This window comes from Artibeus jamaicensis, unplaced genomic scaffold (genome assembly GCF_021234435.1).
Source record: "Artibeus jamaicensis isolate MK-2021 breed Jamaican fruit bat unplaced genomic scaffold, CSHL_Jam_final contig_414, whole genome shotgun sequence".
NCBI lineage: Eukaryota > Metazoa > Chordata > Mammalia > Chiroptera > Phyllostomidae > Artibeus > Artibeus jamaicensis.
Window position 1 is genome coordinate 4,260,609 of NW_026521822.1, and position 18,195 is coordinate 4,278,803.

Below are 18,195 nucleotides of genomic sequence, written 5' to 3' on the forward strand. Positions count from 1 at the left end.
GTTATCATCACTATTATGCAAGTAAAGGCATTGGATCAGAAGGTTGAGGAACTTGCCCACATTTTAGAGATGATTATGGCAAAGTTGGGATTCTGTCCCAGGCAGCCCTGTGCCAGTGTCACTGCTCTTGTCCACTCAGCCTTGCTGCATCTCCTCCAAGGCAGAGATAATATCTTCTATTCATTTTTTGTATCCCCTTGAGAATTTGGTACATTGTTTGAGGAAAGCACACTTTGAATTTGTGTAGAATTGAATTAAAGGAACACTATCCTACCTGGAAGAGAAAGCCGTTCCAGTTTCCCCTTGCCTCGAGCCTCCAGTGTTCATAATGCCCTCCCAAGTGAGCTTGTTGACAAATATTTGACTTGCTATTTAAAAGCACTTTTTCCTCTTTGTGTGAAACCCATGGATTCTTTTAATTAGAAGTTTTAGTTTTAATAGAGAGTTAGACCATAGTTTAAAGACCATTAAATTAAATTTCTGTGCTAACAGTGACACTGTAGTATTATTTATGCAAATGGAGCTGAGAAGTTAATATATGAATCAAATGGTATGTGAAGGAATAGCTAGGAATAAAGGGTAAATGAAAGCACTAGAGTTAGTTCTTAGAAAAAAATTCTTTAAGGGAATTGCTTAAACTCAGTTGACTTCTTTTGAGACGTACTAGGTTTTTTACTTACTATAAACATTTGACACAGAAAGAACAGATCAATACATTTATACTCCAAGGTCAATATTTCTATTCTTATGTATGATATTAGGGGTTAGAAAAAGAAAATGAAGAGCTAATTTTTAAATATTTATTACCATTGTATAAAGATAACACCCTTTTCCTCAGGTGTTCTATTAAATGATAAAGGATGGTTTACCTATTCATTATGTTTTCTAAGGCCTCACTTATTTATTTGGTGGTCAGATTTCCTGCAACTCTGTCATGTGGAATATGTACAGTGCCCAGAAGTATAGGATCATAGGAGATTTCTTTCCAATGGGAATCTCCAATTAGATTATTTAATCCAATTGTTTTATTTTGCAGATGAAAAAGTACAGCTCCAAATGTGTAAGAGACCTAGTTAGTCATAAATCAGAACAAAGTCTCCAAATAGAAAAAGTAATGACAAAGGTTGTATACTGTTTACTGTGTTAATTCACTTTATAAATATTTGTTGAGTACCCAACATGAGTAAGATATCAGAGATAATTTAGTCCATCTTGGACTAACAAAGATATGGGCACTCCCTGAAGCTCTAACCAAGCATGTGTCAGGAGGCCACAAATGAGAAATATCTGAGAATGATTCTTAGTCGACCCTTTGAAGTTGACAAGGACTTTGTCTTGTTACTTCCCCAGTATCTCATGCCTTCCAGGAGATGAAGCTGCTGACCACAGGAAGATCTGAAAAGAATTATTACAGCATATAAATCTGGAAATGTTTCATATAAGCAAATCTACTGACTTAAAAAGCCTCCAAAGAACTGTGACTTTTCATTACAGTGCTAAGTCTTAATAAGTTTATGTTGATAGTCCTGAGTCAAAAATATGTTAAAGTTCTTTCAATCTACTCTTTTAGCAAAGTATTTAAGTGTATAATATATTTTAGAAAACTTTAAGATAGAATATTTGTGCATAAAAGGGTGAGCTTCACTTCTTTGAGACATTTGCTTGAAAAGTCATTAAAATTTGTTGAACACTTGCTGTGCACAATAACTTATCTCAAGACAGTGAATAGAAATAAGTTTGATGTTAGTGGAGGGGAAATTAATCATCATTGTAAATAAAGTTGATATTCAGCGTTAACTTTATACTAGAGTGTTGAATAGTGAAGCACCATTATAAAGGTTGGTGTATAAGAGGTCATGGTAAATGTGGAATGGTTGGGAAATGAATATACTACAGCAACTTCTGCAACCTAAGAAATGTCCCAAATCTGTGACTTCATTGGATCCTCATACTGGTTTTGCATTTTACTCAGGGTTATTCCCATTTGCAAATGAGGCAGCTGAGAATCAAGAGGTGAGCAATATGCCCAAGAAATGTAGTTGCCAAAGAATAGGATTTAAGTCTCCATCTATGTTATTCCAAAGCCAAGGCTTGATTCACAGTGTCTGAAGCAAGTGGTATTTTATTCTTCCACTGATAGAGTGCAGCTTGATGACATATGCACTCATTTATATATGTGCATTCATCTACTCAACAAATATTTAAAAATCAGCTTTATGCTGGACTCTGAGGAAAGAAAGATATGAATTAATAGAAATTTTGAACTACAGGATAATATAGTAAATAATAAAGGTACTTGACAAAAGCATAAGAGTGTGCATTTAAAAAGAAAATGTAGAGTTCTGGCCAAGATGGAGGTGTAGGTAGAAACCCTTTGCTTTCTTGTACAACCAAAAGGAGGATAACAACCAACCTAAAATAAGTAAACAACCAGAAGTGCCAGAAAATCAAACAGCCTGGAACTCTGACAACCGAGGAATTAAAGAAACAGTCAACCAGGTTGGTAAGATGGGTGGACTGAGAGAACCCACTGCAAGGTGGTGGACTATGTGGGCAGGGCTGACTGAATGGAAAAATGAGACTCAGAGCTAACTATGGACTACGGTGGGAGCTGCTGCGGTGGGAGAAACTCCCAGTCTCACATGAGAGTTTGGTGGAAAGTGGACTAGAGACAAGCAGACTAGCTGCATTGTTCCCTTTCTGGCTCCTCCCCCACAGGCAGCACTGCAGCACAGCAAGGAAGGTTGCCCTGTCCTGGTGAATACCTAAGGCCCTTCCCCCTTACAACTTAACAGGTGTCTGGAGACAAAGGAGTACAGCCCAAATGAAAGAACAGAGCAAAACTCCAGAGAGAGAGAGCTAAGTGATGAGTAGATAGCCAACCTATCTGATGGAGAGTTTAAAACCCTGGTAATCAAAATGCTCACAGAACTGATTGAGGTTGGTCAAAAAAATGAAAGAACAAATGAAAGATACACAAAGTGAAATAAAGCAAAATATTCAGGGAACCAACTGTGACAGGAAGGAAACCAGGACTCAGATCAATGATTTGGGACAAAAGGAAGAAATAAACATTGAACCAGAGCAGAATGAAGAAACAATAATTCAAAAAAATGAGGAGAGGCTTAGTAATTTCTGGGACAACTTAGGACTCTAAGTTTAAATGGCCCAATATCTGAAGTATAGGGGTACCAGAAGGAGAGGAACAAGAGCAAGAAATTGAAAGCTTATTTGGACAAATAATGAAGGAAAACTTCCCCAATCTGGCAAAGGATATAGACTTCCAGGTAGTCCAGGAAGCTCAAAGAGTCCCAAAGAAGAGTCCCAAAGAGTCCAGGAAGCTCCGAGAGTCCCAAAGAAGTTGGACCCAAGGAGGAGCACACCAAAGCACATCATCATTAAGTTATCCAAGACTAAAGATAAAGAGAGAATCTTAAAAACAGCAAGAGGAAAGGAGACAGTTACCTTCCAAAAAGTTCCTATAAGACTATCAGCTGATTTCCCAAAAGAAACCCTATAGGCAAGAAGGGGCTGGAAAGAAGTATTCCAAGTCATGAAAGGCAATAACCTATATCCAAGATTACTCTATCTAGCAAAGCTATCATTTAGAATGGAAGGGCAGATAAAATGCTTCCCAGATAAGGTAAAGTTCAAGGATTTCATTATCACCAAGCCATTATGAAAATGTTAAAGGGACTAATCTAAGAAACTGAAGGTCAAAAACTATGAACAGTAAAATGACAACAAACTCACAACTATGAACAAATGAATCTTAAAAAAAAAAAAGAAAAACAATGAAAACAAAAACTAAGCAAACAACTAGAACAGGAACAGAATCAGAGAAATGGACATCACATACAGGGTTTTCAGTGGGGAGAGGAAGGGTACATGGAAGAAGAAGCACAATTAATTGGCATAAAATAGAAGGGGAGAGGTAAAAATGGTATAGGAAAGAGATACTTTAAAGAACTTGTATGTACAACCCATGGACATGAACTAAGGGGGGAAATGGTGGAGGGTTGGGGGATGAAGGGCAGACAGGTATAAAGGGGAAAAAATGGGAAAACTGTCATAGCCTAATCAATAAAATATACTTAAAAAGATAAAATAGAAAATTTAGTCTATAGACTCCATATTATTACTTTAAGATCAGACCTCTTATTCAGAGAAATTTTTTAAATTTTAAAAAACATTGATTAGCTATGAAAACAGAATAAAATCTTTTGTAGTTAGCAAATCCATTTTTATAAACCTGAATATACACACTAAGTTGGTGATGTTGGCCCTGATGACTAAGCAAATGGAAACATTCTCCTTATCCACCTTCAGGGTGATAGCTTCCCCATTAAGCATCCTGTGCCTATATTTTATGTGCAACATTTATCATAGCACCTCCCAGATTTCCAAGTACATGGAGTATCAAATGCTGATGCTTTATTTCTTGCTTTACTCATTCTGAATCAGTGAAATCTAAATTAATGAAATTTTCAGCACATACATATAGAAAATCAGAAATATACTAACAGTGTATTCTAGAAAGCATAGGATGTCAAGTCAGAAGATCTAAGTTTGAAGGAAGGTTCTTTCACTTGTGTGGCATTGTGCAAGATTACAAGTCTCTTTGAGCCTGGGTTTACTTAAGTGTATGTAGTAGTGCTTATGTCACACACTGTTATGAGAGTTAAATGACACAATAGATGTGAAAATGCTTTACAAAGTAAGTTATGGTATGTGCCTGTGTACAGATCTTTATGGGATGATCAAAGTGCTAACTGGCAGGCCAGGGTTTCAGGTGTCATACAAGGATAGTAAGGCATTTGCCATTGGGATTAAGCTGTGAAGGAAAAAAGAATATAGAAAAATGGAAATGCAGAGATAGGTTGTTTTGACTATAAAGGGAGTAGTGTCAGCAGTATTTGCCTTACTTTTGCCTACTCAGTTTTTTACCATCCGCAGTGATAGATACCCCTGGCCTCCTGCTGCCTGTGCTTCAGGCCTCTGGAGTTGCCTCTGAGGTATCTTATAGTGGGGTCAAAGGCCCACCGCCTTGAATGCCCCCCTGATTTCTAACCCACTGTTTCTTCCCAGTCACTCTGACTTGTGTGGTTGTCTGTTCTCCAGGCCTTGCATCATTGGTCCATCTTAATTACTGATTTAGTCTTCCTGGGAGCAGACTGAATCAAGTCTCCTATGAATTACCCTCAGTTTGCCTTTACCCTTGCCATCTGGCTTTCTTGGATTCTCTTTGTGAATCTCAATCATTATCCTGTCAAAAAAGAAAGAAAATTTTAATTATTTGAGAAAATGTAGTTAGGAAAATAATGTGTTCATGCAGTAGAAAGGGTTCTATAAGCAAAATTGATAGGGAGATAAGGCCTAGGTGGGTGACCTTGGTGTGAATGGAATGATAGGGAGGGAGTCCTGGCAGGTTTTGGAGGGTGAACCACTCGAGTATTTATTTAAGAGCAGGACAAGTATCGACTGTCTTTTTGTGTGTGCTGAGAGCACATCAGTTTTAGGTGCACTTGTGAATGCATTTGGTAAGAAAAGTAGTGGTGAGCCCTGCCTGGTGTAGATCAGTGGATTGAGCACAGGCTTGCGAACCGAAATATCAAGGTTCGATTCCCAGTCAGGGCACATGCTTGGGTTGCAGGCCAGTTCCCAGCAGTGGACGCATGAGGAGCAACCATACATTGATATTCTCTCCCTCTCTCCTTCCCTTTCCTTCTAAAGATAGATAAATTAAATTTAAAAAAAAGGAAAAGTAATGGTGAACTAGAGTGGTTCCCACATTAACATATATGACTATCATGCTTTTAGCCCTGAAAAGTGATTTTTTTGAATCTCCAGGTTGGAGGACACAGTTCCCCTGATCAAGCATATCAAACTACTTTCTCTTGAAGCCCCTTCTTTGGCTGTTTTTAGTCCAGGTATTTTGGGGACCACTAAATGTGACCATGTTGTCTATTGGTAGGGCTTGCTTGCAAGGTAGGGGGTCTTTGGAATAACATTATTAAAGAAAAGTAGAAGAGATGAAGTCTGCAAGTCAACAAGAAAACAAACAATACCAGTTTGGTAAGAACACAGAACATATGACTCACAGGGGCAAACACAGAGGCAGACAGCCCCTCACTATTTCCCTTTCAGACTTCAGAATGTGGGAGTCCTAAAGCCTTGGTGGGAGAGCCTGGCAGGGGGAAAATGGAGCCTATTTTCAAAACTTGCACAGGTAGTATGCAGACTAAACAGCAGGTTTAGGCCTCCTGGTCTACCTCAATGTTTGTCTTCTTTAAATATGATCGGAATTATTTTAGTGGTAATTTCATATAGTTGACTTTTACTCCTTGAAATAATGTTGCAAAGACCAGACCTGTCACCTCTTAGGTCCTAGTGTTGTGTTTTTCTCTTTTCCTAAACTTTGTGTAGTGCTTTTAGTGACCCTGGAGAATAGGTGAGGAGTTCCTGGTGAGGTGCATGAAGAGGTGCTGGTGTGCCTGTGCGTTATGGATGCTTGTGTTTCTCTCGTTTATGAGGAAGCTTCTTCTGGGTAGCACTGAAGGGAGTTTCTGAAGATCTTGTGCATGCAAGGCCTTGCAGTTCATAATATAAATGTCTTTTTAAGAATATGTCACAGTGCACTTTAATATTTGATTTTTCTCTGTAAGGCCTGCTTTTACATGATTCATTTCTTAATTTTGTCAGCCACATTTTATGGATTATTTAAATAGCCCACAGACAGAATGAGCTAAAGGAAAGAGGGCAGCAGCATTTCCACCTCTACCTCATCTGGAATGTGAGCTCTTGCATCAAGAACAGTGCTTGCAGGGCTCTGTGCATATCCTGGGTGGTACACAGAGGATTGTGGTGTATGTGTGATCTGTGAGGGAACTTAGTTCCTACTTCCTGCTCTGCTGAAAACTTGCTGTATGATTTTTGGTGAGTCTTCACTTCATTTGCCCTCAATTTCTTTGCAAGTCAATGGGAACCAGAACAGTAACAACCCATTCTCTTTGGTCTTTGAACTATTGTTGAAATGACATCAATATATTTTGAACTGCAAAAAAAAATCTATTAAACATTCAATATATTTACATATACCCAGATATGTATACATTTAGATATTTGTGGGTGTATGCATGTGTATGTATCACACTATTTACACTTAGGAAGAGATCAAGCAAGACAAACTTGAGTTCTCTTGATGGATTTGAACACTCACACCCCTTCCATCGTTTGGCCACATGGCACATGGCACCTTGTTTGGTCTTTATATGATGTCTCCTAGAAAGATCTTTCTATCTCAATAAATGGCATCTCTTTCCAGTCATAAATCTTTTATTTCTCTTACTCCCCTACCCCCATATCCAGTCTATTCATCACCAGTCCTGTTAGCTCTTCTTTAACAACATATTCAAAATGCACCTGCATCTGCTGCTACTCTACCGCCCTAGGCCAGACCACCATTACCAGCCTCTGGCAATTGCCTCTTGGTTTCACACATTTCCACATTATAACTTTACTTTCAGAAAAGTAAAGCACATTATGATGACCCCTGATTAAATCTAGTCAGTGGCTCCTGATGCTTTCAGAATAAGGATTAAACTTCTAATCACAACCTCCTTGGCTTATTCTGATGTCATTCTGTGGCTGGCAGTTAGACAAGATGAGAACAAGGACGATGGGCCAGGTATAGAAGGTCACTAGGGTGGAAAGGCCTGGGTGCCTGGCAGTGGGAAAACAAGGACTCTGCCCCCAGGGTGACCTTTTCTCCTTTGGCATATTGCTGGTCATGCAGTTTAGACCCCCTGACCTTTCATGTCACTGGTCATGTGGTTTGGAGGTTTGGACCTTCCCCTGACTTTTCTTCCCCTGGCATATTGCTAGTTGTGAGAGTTAGACCCTTCTAGATGGGGAACAACAAGGGGCCAAAAAATAACCCTTAAGCATTAAGCCCCCAGAATAATGAAGTTCTGACCCACATCAAATACATCTAGGCTTCAGTTGTGTTTCAGCTTCCAGCCCCCCAAAACAGCCAAACCAGACAAGTGGTGCCATAGCTGACATCAGGACCAGCTGTGATGACTAAGGACCCCTTCCCTGGCACCAATCAATCAGTGGAGACAACAGCCCTGAAAGGACACATCTGGAAAGCTGATAAATATTTTATTAATGTCCTTCCCTGAGATCTTCCCTGAAATCTCTACCCTTAAAAGCCCTTAGGACAGCAAACCTAGCACATTCCCTCCCAAGAATGCAGGACCATGCCCACACCTCTCCTCTCCCTTTTTTCTTTCCCCTAGGACCCTTCTTTTGCTTTTGTAACTTGTTTCCTAAGCCCATTTGCTTCTTTCTTCATTTAGAAAGTTTCTAAATAAACTTTCTCTTATAGTTTGAGTGTTTACTCTGAATTATTTCCTAGCCAATACTGAAGTACCAAGGTTGCTGAACCAAGGTCTGGTCTGACCTGGTGCCATTCTTGCTGCCACCAACAATTCCTTTCCCTGCCTTGTTCACTATGTTCTAGCAAAGCTGGCCTCTTCTTCAACTCTTTCGTGGCTTAAAGATTTTTAAAAGCACTTAATTTTTAGTGTACTTTTAGGTTCACAGCAAAAATGAGCCGTAGGTACAGAGAGTTGTCATGTATCTCCTGCCCCTAAGGACCCATACATGTGCAGCCTCTCTCACTATGGACATCCTGCACCACAGTGGGACATTTGTTACAGCTGGTGAACCTACCATTATACCATTATCACCCAAAGTCCATAGTTTACCCTTTGGTTGTACATTCTAAGGGTTTGGACAAATGTGTAATGACATATACCCACCATTATTATAGCACAGAGTGGTTTCACTTCCCCCCAAAAATCCTCTGCCCTCCTGTTTATCTCCCTATATCTAATCTCTGGTAACCACTGGACTTTTTTTATTATCTCCATAATTTTATCTTTTTCAGAATTTCATTTACTTGGAAACCATGCAGTATGCAGCCTTTTCAGATTGACTTCTTTCATTCAGTGATATGCATTTAAGGTTCTGCCATGTTTCTTCATGACGTTAAGTATTTTGCTATAGCTTTTTTGCTCTGCTGGGCTTTTCTCGCCCACCCTATTTAACTAGCTCCTGCCATCACACCTCCCTGTTGTATGTTCATCATAGTACTTATTACTCTCTGACTTTTCTTTTCTTATTTACTGATGTTTTCCCACTAGATCTTAAGCTGTGTGGGAGTGGAAGTCTTGTGTGCCTTATTCCTGGATGTACTCTCATTACCTAGAACAGTTCTTGTTCCATAGTAGGCGCTCAGTAAATGTGTGAAGAGTTGAATGCATGATGACTTGAATATCAATTCCTTTTAGCTTTACTCTTCTCTCCTTTTGGGTTTTCAAGTGATAAACCCTTTTATTCTCACTAATTAAGGTTTTGTTCCAAGAAAGAGGCAGACATTCATGTTAAGTCACTGAGTCTGAGAATTATATCTAGTTCACCTTTGGCTTCTGAAATTCTCGTGGTTGTCTGCTGAATGAATTTGGTTTCCAAGCAAATGGCAGTTGGTAGCATTGGTGGGAATCATTCACATTGAGAGTGGGAACAGAGTCAGTAGAAAATGATTAAGGGAAAGTAGCAGAAAAAATAGGATTTAACATTTATTGAGTTACACATTGTACTCAAAGCTGTATATAACATAAAAAGCAAATTAAGAGACAAGTCATATAAAATGAGTGAGCACACACAAGCACACAATACTGCAGAGATGAAGGTTTTTCTTCAGATGCCTTCTCTCATTTACCAAAGTGTAGTCTTAGCAAAACCTATAAGGCTAGTTCAGGAGAGAAATAACACAGCCAGTGTTTGTGGCCTAGTCATGCCCTGTGGGAAATAGGCCTGCAATGTCATTTCTGCTTTTTAAATAAACTTTCTCTAAGGCTAACAGGCTTTCTTGGGAGGCCAAACCAAGTGAAACTGAGTTTAATGTTCTCATTAAAATGTTAAAGAGACTGCCCTGGCTGGTGTGGCTCAGTTGATTGGAGTGTCATCCCATAACAACAAGGTTGCGGATTCAATTCCCAGTCAGTGTATATACCAAGGTTGTGGGTTCTTTCCCTGATTTGGGCACAAATGATCCCTGGTCCAGGTATGTATGCGAGCAAACAATCAATGCTTCTCTCTCCCTTACTCTCTTTCTAAAAACAATGAAGGACATAAATAACTAAGTATAGAAAGAAGAAAGAAAGAAAGAAAGAAAGAAAGAAAGAAAGAAAGAAAGAAAGAAAGAAAGAAAGAAAGAAAGAAAGAAAGAAAGGAAGAAAGAAAGAAAAATGAAATGTTAAAGAGGCTTTATTTACAGACAGTTGAATCTGTAATTGCTTTATCCTTGTAAACTGTGAAAGTCTCTGGTGATCTCTTGCGGAGGGATTTAGCCAGTTCTCTCTGTCAGGAAGGTCTGTTTAATGGAGAGCTCACTTGGATCTAGAGTCCCAGAAGTAGATACTCTGGATTGTATTTTTCAGAGATGTAGAGGATGTTTTTGTTAGGAGCAAACCTTCATCAATCTGCTTTCATTCTGTATATCTTGTTTTGAATGCACTATTTGATTACTTGATGTTGAGTTTTGACTTGGAAATGATATGACAGATAAACATACATATACACACACACAAATGTTATGGAAGGAAGTGGGGCTTTTCACCTCAAAGGTGAATTCTGTAGAACTTGCTTCTTAGACTAGACATTTTCAGAAGGTATTTAAAAAATATACCAGTACCTGTCTCTTCCTTAGATATGCAGGTCTGATTTTGAAAAGCAGGGTAATATGACTTGACTTCAGTGGGAAGCAGTGGGAGAGTCTGTGTTGCATCCTGTAGCCCAGTTTTCTGCAGGCCCACAGCAAAACTCTGAGTCATATGTTGTAACTGCAGAGAAACTTCATTCTTCAATGCAGTCTTTCCTACTTCTTTCTTTCAGAACTGTGGTTCTTATATAGCTAGAAACTATATTACTGGAAACCTCAAGATAAAATTTAAGGGGGAGAAGGAGATTTAACCACACTATCTTTTTAAAAATTTTCTTCTTATTAGAAAATCCTGCTTGTTGAATGGTAACAAAGCTGGGTCTCATGATGTCAGAGTAGTGTTATAAGTATTTTCCAGGGGTTGTTTAAAATCGGTATTTTTTTTCTTTTTCCACTGATAGGTTACTAAGATACTTTATAGATCAAAATATGTGTCATAGAGCTGTCAAAGTTTTTTCTTCAAAGGGTAAAGTCCTCTTTACAGTTATGAGTGCAGGGTATTTGCTAAAACTGGTTCAAGTCTGAGTGGGCAATAGGGTTACCCAGGACAGTTAACACTGGAAGTTCTCTCTGATAAATTAAAAAGGTTTATGAAGAATTCCTTTCTTATCCAGCAAAACTTTCATTTAGAATGGAAGGACAGATAAAGTGCTTCTCAGATAAGATCAAATTACCAAGCCCTTATTATATGAAATGTTAAAGGAACTTATCTAAGAAAAAGAAGTTAAAGAAACATGAACAGTGAAAGGACAACAAACTCACAGTTATTAACAACCACACCTAAAACAAAAGCAAACTAAAAGGACAGCTAGATCAGGAGTGGAAACATAGAAATGAAGATCTCAAGGAGGGTTAGCAACAGGGGAGTGGGAGGAGGAGAAGGGGGGAGAAGGTACAGAAAATAAGTAGCATAGACAGTAGATAGAAAATAGACGGGGGGGGGCAAGAATAGCATGGGAAATGTGGAATCTAAAGGACTTGAGACACATGGTCATGGACTGGAGGGGGGGTAATGGTGGGGATGGGGGTAGGGTGTAGGGGAATGAAAGGGGGAATAGAACAACTGTAACAGCATAATCAATAAGAAAATTAAAAAAAAAAAGAATTCCTTTCTTTGCAGAAAAGGAGGCATGACCATCTCAATTCAATGTTAATGTTAACTACAAAAACCTCTTATAGGATTTGAACATGAAAAAAGTGAATTCCAATTTCTGGAAGTAATGTTAATTATACAAACTAATAATACATTTTTAAAATTAAGAGTTTCAGAGCAAGATACAACAAATTACCACTGCTGGGTTGGCTAACTCTTGCTTCTAAACTCTTGGTTTATTTTTTGGAGTGACTTGCAGTCCCAGTTTTGGGAAACTGTTAACTTGGTTTCTGAATTTTGATGTGATCCAGAGAGGTGGGGACTCTTAGGATTCTATTCAGCCACAACTCAACTGTTTTGTATAATCTTCCCTTTATCACAGACAGGATAACTGTCCCTTTCCTGGAGTGAATTCATTCTGGAGCATTCTTGGATTGCTTAGAAAATCTTGGTGTCTTGTGATCTGATCCTTAACTCCCTACTTTAACTCAGAAACCACTGAAGAAATGTAATGGTGTGATGTATCTATTAGTAGTAATAGGGTATGTACAAAGTATCATGGAAACAAATAGAAGGATTAAATAATTAACTCCAGGTTACTGTATTTTTTGGAAAACTTTTGTCTGCTTTTTAGTATTTTAATTTTTTTCTCATTTGCTATTAGAATTTTAGTTGTCGCTCTGACTGCTCAGCATCCCTGTCCAAAGCAGCCCTCTTCCCTTTCTAGTTCTTGGAGGTGGGTTACATCAAGAGCCTATGCTGACCTTAAGGTTAGGTTACATAAAATAAAAACCTAGGAGAAATTGTCAAAGTGTATTAGTGTAAGAAGAATTTTCCTGCAGCTAGTTAATTATGTTGGTCAGTTAATTATTTGATTAATTAATTTATTCATGAAATGTTTTGGGAGCATATACTATATTTCAGTGGCATATACTATACCTACGTATTGGGGTCAAAAGGTAAGCAATCAAATTTCTCCACAAAGTTTCGATGACAGTTCATAGGGGTTGAAAATTAAAGAGTGAAATACCTGAAGAAAATCAAATTGCTTTTCTTCAAAGCATATGTGTGAGATTTCCATGTCACAGCCTACTCCTTATGTTAGTGGTGGTGTTAAACCTTGGTTCTTGAGTTTGGCAAAGAAAGAATTCAGAGCCAAGAACTCTAGCACGAGAAGTATATATTTAGCCTTTTGGAAGGAAAGTCATAGGGAGAATATCCAGCTGGGCTGTATGGATCCAGGAAAGAAGTTACAGAGGCAAAATAAGGGCCCTTGGAGCTTAGTATAAAGAAAGCAAAGGATACATGCCTAAGGAAAGAAGGGGTGAAATGTGGGGGCATGCTCTAGGTTGAGAGAGAGCATGACATAGGTACTTTGCCTTAAGGATTTTCAGTCTGTTTCTAAAGGCAAGAATTTTAGCTGTGGCCAGGTGGCGCAGTTGGTTGGAACATTATCCCATACATCAAAGGGTTGCTGATTCAATCCCCAGTCAGGGCATATACCTAGGTTTTGAGTTCCACCCCAAGTTGGGTTGCCTATGGGAGGTGGCCAATCAATGTTTCTCCCTCACATGGATGTTTCTCTCTCTCTCTCTCTCTCTCTCTCCCTCCCTCTCTCTCTAAATGTATCCTCAGTGAGGATTAAAAAATGAAAATAAAATAAAGGCAAGAATTTTAGAAGAAGTGTCAGGGGAGGATCTCAATAGAAAATTCATCAGTTTCCCAGGTGTCTCCTTACAGGGTCATGGTCTCTACCGATTGGTCAGCACTAGGGTAGGTGGACATTAGCTATTGTACCTGGTCCTGATGTCAGCCATGGTGTCATTTTGTTTTGCTGCTTTTCTGGGCCTGGAGATGAAACACAGCTGAGGCCTAGATGTTATCTCTAGCTTGACCAGAGCTCTGTCTCTGCAGTCAACAGACCTGAGACTTTGTGCCTAAGATTATCTGATGCTGATCAGAACCTTGTTGTTTTGAGGGTTTACTGCTTAAGGGAGTGGTTGTGCAAGGGAGAAGGAGGCAGGTGAGTCAGGGTGCTGGATGAGGCCAGTTTGAATCAGCTGTCCCAGTTTGCCCATTCATACTTGCCAAAGAATTTTTTTAGTTTCTTACCACCCTACATCACTTAGAGTTCTCCATAGGTGCATCTTATGTGGGAAAAAGTACCAGAAATTTTGTTTATTACAATAATTTTCTTATATTTATTGAGCTGTTACTTTTAAGGCTTCTTCAAGGGGCATTAAATGAGCCTCTTTTTGTGTGCTGCTTATGTCTTTGTCAAGAAGCGCTCTGTTAACTCTGACCTCACCTATGTTATTCATCTGCTTTGGGCTGGCAATGAGGCACATTTCAGTTATTCTAGGAAGGTTTGGGGAATCTGTACCAAGAGGGGTAAGACTAACAAAAAGGTGGGATTCATGTTGGGTGAAGGGAATGCACTTAAGGAAAACTGGGAATGAAATGAAATCTTGTCTAGTGTATTTTACATCTTTGTACCCTTTAAGCACAGCAGCTGAATATTTGAAAATTGTCCTGTATTTTAAAACATGCTAAGAAAATGCTAGCTTACTGCATTTTAAGAAATGTTATTTTTCTTCTCAGTTGTTGACCTGGCACCAGGTTAGGAGAATCTGAGAAATGCAAGTATGACAATGGAACAATAGAGGAGTCCAGTAATTTTCCTATCTGAGCTGAGCTCTATGTTTGGGAGGACTGGCTATATACTGATAACAGATATTTGACTCTAGGGAAGGAAAGAGAGCAAGGAAGAGGGGAATAGATGTGTGGGGACATTGGAAAACAAAAGGGTAAAAGGATCAAGGGGGAAAAATTAGAAAGATATTAGATTGTGTTTCTTCTCTCCCTTATCTCCTTCTCACAAAAACAGAGTGTGAAATAGCAGGAAGATTAAAAGGGGGAAAAGAGAGTTGAATTAGAGATAGGAGGGCACTTGGAGGTAGTAAGGGAGAAGGAAATGAGTCGGATAAATAACAAAAGTGAGGGAGAAGGAGGCAGGATAAGAACTATTTAAATGTAGGGAGTAGAGACAGGCACAGAGAGGGGAGTGTACCCGGTGGTCACACAGAGAGCCCTCAATTGCTCCCAGCAGTGCACCTGCCAAATAGCTGGTATACCTTCCTGAAGACATTTTCCTGACTTTTGTATTAACTTTAATGAGATTCCCTTTATGGTCCATGTATTGCTGGTTGCAGTTTCACTGACACTCTGTGTGATCAAATGACAAATGTGGAGGCACAGTTCTGTTATGCCTGCCCCCTTGCAGTGTTCAGCAGACTTCTGAGTCAGTGCTTCTTGCATTTGATATTTGCCATCTCCCCTTGTCCACAGGTAGGCAAGTTGAAAGGGAAAAGATGTTCCTAAGCACTGCCACATTTATAGCTCATGCATACAAATATTCAAAGCTGTTGAAAAAATATAAAATTATGATTCAATGTTTTTTTCTAAATAAGGTAGTTGACTCCATTGCTGGTCTGGGTGTTGGGTCTAACCCAACACCATATTCAATGTGCCTATAGATGGGCTCCTGCTAAAAAAATATTTTCTTGTTAGCAAACTTAGCTCAGGAAGCCTTTCCAATATTCCAGGCCTAGGTCAGGTGCTTTCTTAGTGTGCACCAGTGCTCTTCTCTGCACTATGGCTTCCTGTGCTGACCTTTCTTTGTTAGAACCACCATACCATGTTGTAATTTTTGTCCTTCCACCAGAGCTGGTGCTCTTTGTACCATGTGGGTTATTATAGAATACCTATGTAGATATTCACTAACTGGTGAACATCTGGTGATTGTGGGCCAGGTGCATAAGGCCCTTCAGAACTATGTTTCTTAGATTTTAATGTGGGCCAGGTGCATAAGGCCCTTCAGAACTATGTTTCTTAGATAGGAATCAACTGAAGGTCTTGGTGAAATGTAGATTCTTTTCCAGTTGGTCTCAGGTGGTTCTCAGTTTCAGCACTTCGGGCTCTCTGCTGACACTGGTGGTGCTAGTCTGTGTGCCTGACTTGAGTAACAAGGCTTTCAAAGTACTTTCTAGAAAATAAAATTGGGATTTATTCTATGAAAATATCTAGTTGTACTTTTATAGTTTGCAAAACAACAGATTTTCTAAGAGAAAATTTAGAAGTATCTAAATATTACTTCAGTTTGGAAATTTGCAAGAAATCTTTCTCTCACTTAAAAATAGTAGTCCTATACTGGCCAGCTCCTCAAACTGCTTTTGAATGCTGCCTTAGGTTATACTGCCCTTAAATTAGCATAGAGTTTTATTTATTTAGGGTTTCTCAGATTTGGGAGGCCCTGGCCTTTGCACTGACTTTGCTGTAGCTACTTTAGCAGCAAGGACAACTTTTAAAGCAGAAATATTCTTTGGAAGACTGAAAGCTCCAGGGATGTGTTTATGCTGAGACCTTCACATTTATTGATTGTTACCAGGTGAGCACTGTGCAAAGACTTTCTCTAAAGTCAGTGAGTTGGAATGCCTGGAAATAGGAAAGGGCAACGTTCAGCTCATACTTGGCAAACAAAACCTTGCTTACGCTTATGTATGTTCAAACAACTCTGAATTTGATGTTCGAAGTTTTTTCTAATAAGATGGCCTTTATTTTGTAGGCCATTTGCAGCCAGCCTTGCATCATATTTGTAACACCTGGAGGAGAGAGCGCTCATCATGCTCAGGTAAAAGGATACTGTCTACAGCAGGTGACAAGCAGAACTAATGACAAGATGTTTGTCACTGTATAAGAAGTGATTCAGGTTAATTATAACATCTTGTGTATGTTTTACTCACTCCTTCCTGGGCTGCAGAGGGCCTGTCATAGGTGATCTCAGTGAACTCGTGAACAGTTGGGGAATGTCAACAAAGTACCTACAATAGACCTCTGTAAACAACTGGTAAGGACACAGGATGGTGGTCGCCTGAAATCTCTTAGCATCTTCTACACAGTTCACATAGAATTATTACTAGTGTTCATATTTATTATCTTATTAGAAACCTTTTACCTTTTCAACATTTATGTAAATATATGAATATTGAAAACTTCTAATTAAAGTCTTATCTCTGCCTTCTTATATGAATTGCTGTTCTAAATATTCCTTGCATTTAAAAAAAGTAAATGCTTGTTTCACAATTTTGATTTGCCCAAATTTTGGTCACCAAGATTAATTTTTCATTAACATTTATTGCTTCTGTTTCTTCCTAATCATTTTTAGAAGATTAAACAGTCCCCATTGGTCAGCCTCTATATAGCACATAAACAATTATTTTATTTGATGGAGCTGATGCTGAGGTGGTAATCTGTGGCCCAGTGACTGAACCTGACCCTCTTAACTGAGTCAGAGCATCTGTAGATAGACCCACATGAGGAATGCTATTGACCATGGCAATTTTCTGATTAGTATTACTTCTTTTTTCACCCAATCTGGTGGCTATAACAATGTAGGACAAACTGGGTGGCTTAAACAACAGACATTTATGATTCTGGAGGCTACATCAAGGGGTTAGCAGGGTAGTTTCCTCCTGAGAGTGGTGAGGGAGATTCTGTTCCATGTCATTCTTCTCACTTCTGATAACCTCAGGTATTCCTGGCCTTAAATGATCATCTTTTCCCTGTGTCTTTACATTGTTTTCCTTGTAAGCATATCTTCTCTGTGTTAAAATTTGCCCTTTTTATAAGGATACCTGTCATATTAAATTAGGGTCCATTTTAGTGACTTCATTATAACTCAGCCATCTGCAGACTCAACTTCTAAACAAAGTGACATTTACCTGTATTAAAAATAAGGACTTCAACATCTTTTTGGAGTATACAGTTCAACCTCTAACACAGTCTAAGTGGAGGGGACTTAGTCCGTTTTGGTATACCTTAAGGAAAGTAACACAATACCTGCTGCTTAATATTGGTTGGCAAAGACTGCAATGGCCATTATAAAATTTGGCCATTACAGTGAGGCCAAAGTATAGTGAGTAGTATAGTGAGTAGATGTGAGCCTTGTTATTATGCTGACCCTTGTTCTCAGTGAACTCTTACTTTCAGGATAGTTCAAGTTAAACATCATAGATGTTATAAGATTTTTTCTTTAAAAGCAATAATGAATAGCATTTTTATAAAATATAGCCATCTGTGAGAGGTAGGTGAACTGTCAGTTTACATGCCATGTCTATCAATGCATCAAGATATCCTTCCTGCTAATTCAATACTATTGAATCATACTTAGACAGATTATTCTTTTTTTCCAGGTACATTGCTTTGCACTTATTAAATCTAACATTTTGTTCCCTAGAACTAATCTATAAATGCT

General features: G+C 38.8%; 1 protein-coding gene across 1 annotated transcript in view; it reads left to right on the forward strand.

The window, feature by feature from the left end:
• Nucleotides 1-18,195, forward strand: part of ENOX1 (ecto-NOX disulfide-thiol exchanger 1) — a 700,008-nt gene that overhangs the window by 115,748 nt on the left and 566,065 nt on the right. The window contains exon 2 of the mRNA XM_053665398.1: nt 16,507-16,572. The gene's annotated coding sequence lies outside the window, so the exon portion shown is untranslated. The remainder of the gene's footprint in view (nt 1-16,506; nt 16,573-18,195) is intronic.